We start from the raw sequence: 4,380 nt of genomic DNA on the forward strand, positions 1-4,380 counted from the left end.
GGAACTCTCTGTACCATCTACTTAATTTTGTTGTAATTGTAAAAAGCTCTAAAATAGTCTATTTAAAAATTACTGTAGTGTGTACTAGGCAACTAATAGTTTCTATAAAGAAAATAAATACTTTCAAATACATTTAAGAGAAAATATTTGGCAATTTGTTAATTGAGCTGAATAAAGAGAGAAAAGATTGTGGAAAAACACTCCACCTCTGACTTGAACTAGGGACTGGGGGAAATGCTATTCACTGACAATAGGAACATAGAAGTAAAAACACACTTCGAGTAGAGATGATGTGTTAAGTTTTGATATATGATTTCATGGTTCATGAGACATTCGATTGAAGTAGGATTTTTATCTAGAGCTCAGACACAACTGAGCTGGAGTTATATAGAGATTGTATAATCTGTAGACAGACACACGTGAAAACTTGGGTGGAGTCAAAATAAACTAAAACAGGGTCCTTAAAATATCAAAATTAAAGAAAATTTTACAAAAATATACAAAGTAGCCAGAAAGGTCAGAGAAAATCCATTTGTCATATACCAGGATTCAGGATAACTTCATAATATTGCATAGTATGGATCAGGGATGAAGGAAAGTAACTTAGGTTGATAGAAAAGGCAAGTTTTCTCTGATCCTCCTGTTGTCTTAAAATATGAGTTTGGCTCCGTTGGAAAACAAAACACATACTTTGCTATTTTTTTTAAGCAAAATAATAAAGCAGGAATGGGTAAGTGGGTTATGCCAGGCTTTTTGACTTGGGATGCTAGCTTTTTACAGAATTTGTCTAGGAATACCAGCTCTCTCTCATCTAGAGACTTTGGGACCAATGGGAAGCTGAAGTCTCCTTCTCTTAAGAAAGGAACTGACTGCTCCAATGCAAAGCTGAATGTGAAGACGTTCCCTCCCATTGCCAAAAAGAAAGCAGCCAGTTCTCTATCCTCTGCCCAATTCTGCTGGCCCATTTTCTAGGAAACTCACAGTAACCACCTGAAGACATTTGCAGACAATTCTACTCTTGCACCATGAGATAGGTTCTCAAAAACAAAGGGAAGGGCATGTTAAAAAGGGGGAAGTGGTTAACATTGTTCTATGCTGCTGAAAATTGAATTAAGAAAGTACTGAAATGTGTATATTGGATGTAGCGACAGGAACTCATTAGGGATCTTGGTGAGAATATTTTCAATTGAATGATGGGGAAAGAAGCTAGACTGCAGTTGTTGGTGAGTATACCATTTCTTTCTTTTTGAAATAATTTCTTCACTTTTACTCCTTCACAACCTCCTTTTCTGGATACTCACCTTTGCAATCCATTTAATTTGGAGTTTCTCTGGTGCAGTTATTGAAACTTCTGTCTATACTCACTTATTTATCCAGTATTAAGAGGCAAAATATCATATATAGATGGCTCCAGTGACAACCCAACAACTATCCTTTTTACATAAATAATAATAATATTTTAATGTAAATAACGGACAATTCAAATTTAATATGTCCAAAAGTGAATTCCTACCTTTTCCACCCAAATCTGTTCCTCCAGCAAACTCTTCTCAATCTCAATTGATGTCAACTTAATCTTCCTAGGCGTTAAGACCAAAAATGTTGAAACCATCCCTGACTACTTTATTTGTTTTATACTCACATCTAATTTAGCAAGGAATCCTGCTGGAATACTTCAAAGTATTTTTTACCACTAATGTCATCCCTAACCAGCTTGATAAGTTTCTTACTTTATTTCTTACTCATTTTCAACTTTTGCTTTCTTTAGTCTAGTCACACCGATGGCTTCAATGTTTCTTGAACAAATAAGTGATATTCCCAGTTTAGGACTGTTGAAATAACATTTTCTTTTGTCTGGTATCATTCTAGGCAAAGTCACATAACTTGCTTCTTCATCTTATTCACCTGTTTGTTTAGATGTATATTCTTTGTAAGGGCTATCATAACAACCCTATTTTAAATTACATTCTCCTGCATGGACGTTTTTTATTTTATGTACTCAGATTTAATTTTTCTTTTCTTTCTTTTAAATTTTTTTTTGTGTGAGATGGAGTTTTGCTCTTGTTGCCCAGGCTGGAGGTCAATGGCGCCATCTTGGCTCACCTCAACCTCCACCTCTCAAGTTCAAGCAATTCTCCTGCCTCAGCCTCCCGAGTAGCTGGGATTACAGGCATGCACCACCATGCCTGGCTAATTTTTGTACTTTTAGTAGAGATGGTGTTTCTCCATGTTGGTCAGGCTGGTCTCAAACTCCCAACCTCAGGTGATCCACTCACCTCGGCCCTGAAAGTGCTGGGATTACAGGCGTGAGCCACTGCACCCGGCCTAATTTTTCTCTTCTGTATTCATCAACCTCCCACATGCTATACTATTTATTTATATTATGATCTGGTTGTCATTAAAATGTAAGCTCCATGAGGAAAGGGCTTTTAAGTCAGTTTTGCTCACTACTATATCAACAATAGCTAGAAGAATGCCTACCACATGCTTATCTTTAAATATATAATTTCTCCATAAATGAATAAAGTCATTACTGTCATGCATGATCTCGTTAATACTCATTTAATACTCATAGAAAACTTAGAAAATTTTATGTTACATATTATGTAACCACAGAATTAGTGGTATCTTTTTCTAGACTGGATAAAGGTTTGGATTCATGTAGCAAGTATAGCAGGCAAAAAGTATGCATACAGATATCTGTATATATATATATCTATCTCTATGCCATTTATAATAAAATATTAAACAGGAGAAGTATCTAAAAATTTCATCAGTAGATGATCTGCTAAATAAGTTTAGTAGCCCAAATACTTTATATAGAAAGTAAATTATTTTTTTTGCTTAATATGAACTAAGCATATTTTATCGCTGTGTAAAAAAAATAGTTGTAACATAAAAAACACAATTGTGGGCATCCAGTGCCATGGAGGAGTACGCTTGGGAGCCTTGCCCATGGCGAATTGTGGATGATTGTGGTGGAGTCTTCACTGTGGGTGTCATCGGTGGTGGAGTCTTCCAGGCCATCAGGGGTTTCTGCAATGCCCCTGTTGGAATTCGGCACCAGTTGGGAGGTAGTGCCAACACTGTGAAGATCCAAGTCTCCCAGATTGGAGGTAGCTTCGCAGTGTTGGGGGGCCTGTTCTCCACCATGGACTGTGGCCTGGTACAGCTTCAGGGCAAGGAGGATCCCTGGAAATCTATCACCAGTGGAGTATTGATGGGGCTGTGCTGGCTGCCTGCAGTGGCCCACTGGCCATGGTAGCCTCAGGGTTGATGGGGGACATCCTGTTGGCCCTCATTGAGGGCGTTGGCATCCTCCTCACTCGCTACACAGCCCAGCAGTTCCAAAATGCTCCCTCATTCTTGGAAGACCCCAGCCAACTGTCCCCTAAGGATGGTACCCAGGCCCCAGGCTATCCCATATATTAGTATCACTGAGGAAGCCACTGCCACCGTGGGAGCTGCTTCTCGGTTTTCTCCCCAAGAATCTACCTCAAAGAATCTACCATTTAGCCCTGGGACCCTCCAGAGAGGGCTTCTACTCTGCTCCCTAGTCCCAGGCTGGGGATGGGGCTCCCCAGCTGCCCTGACAGATGGGTCCCCTTTTTCTCTCTCAGGGCACCCCAGCCCCACACTCCTATGTATCAAGTTCTCACCCCAGCTCCTTTGTGTGGCACTCTGATGTGTATTTAAAGCCCATTTTAAATGCGAAAAAAGTATGATTGCATTTGGAAAATACATACAACTCTTTGCACACAATATGTCTATATGTGTATGGATTCATCTTTACATGGAGAGGTGACTGAAAATTAGATAAAATTAACAATATTAAATATTTACCTCTAGAGTTTGAGGTCACTGTATTGAAAGGGAACTCTACTGGCATGTTTGATTATTTATATTTTACATTAAAACTCTTTCCTGTTTTGTAATAAAAAGTAGATAATAAAGAATATTCGGAACGACATAAAATAAAAGTTAAAATAAGAAAAGAGATGAGCAGTATTCAAACAGGAAACAAGGAATAATGAGAAAGAAAAATAAAGTGAAACGAGATAAATAAACCAAAACTATTTGCCAAGATGCAGGTTAAGTAGTTTCTTTTTGCAAATTCAAATCAATCATTTTGAGAGTGACTAGTCTACATATAGTTAATGAAATCTTTACATTACTTGATCTCAAATTTGTGTTTTCAACTCTTAAGTAAAATTTTATAAATTCTAAATGGAGCTATTTAAGAAAACTTTATATAGAGATCCCCAGTAACTGAAATTTTAACTGTTTGCTTTCAGAAAACAGCAAACCTTTCCCAGAATATCAAAGTAAAATGGGCAAAAAAATTAAATTTAGTAGAGTCATAAATCCAAGTGAGCTAGG

General features: G+C 37.6%; 1 pseudogene across 1 annotated transcript; it reads left to right on the forward strand.

The window, feature by feature from the left end:
- The first annotated feature begins 2,205 nt into the window (after positions 1 to 2,205).
- LOC105536166 lies at positions 2,206 to 3,599 on the forward strand (annotated as a pseudogene). Its single transcript, XR_001005548.1, has one exon. The product of XR_001005548.1 is annotated as a mitochondrial import inner membrane translocase subunit Tim17-B pseudogene (transcript).
- The last annotated feature ends 781 nt before the right edge of the window (positions 3,600 to 4,380 follow it).

Source organism: Mandrillus leucophaeus, unplaced genomic scaffold (assembly GCF_000951045.1).
Source record: "Mandrillus leucophaeus isolate KB7577 unplaced genomic scaffold, Mleu.le_1.0 Scaffold156, whole genome shotgun sequence".
Classification (NCBI taxonomy): domain Eukaryota; kingdom Metazoa; phylum Chordata; class Mammalia; order Primates; family Cercopithecidae; genus Mandrillus; species Mandrillus leucophaeus.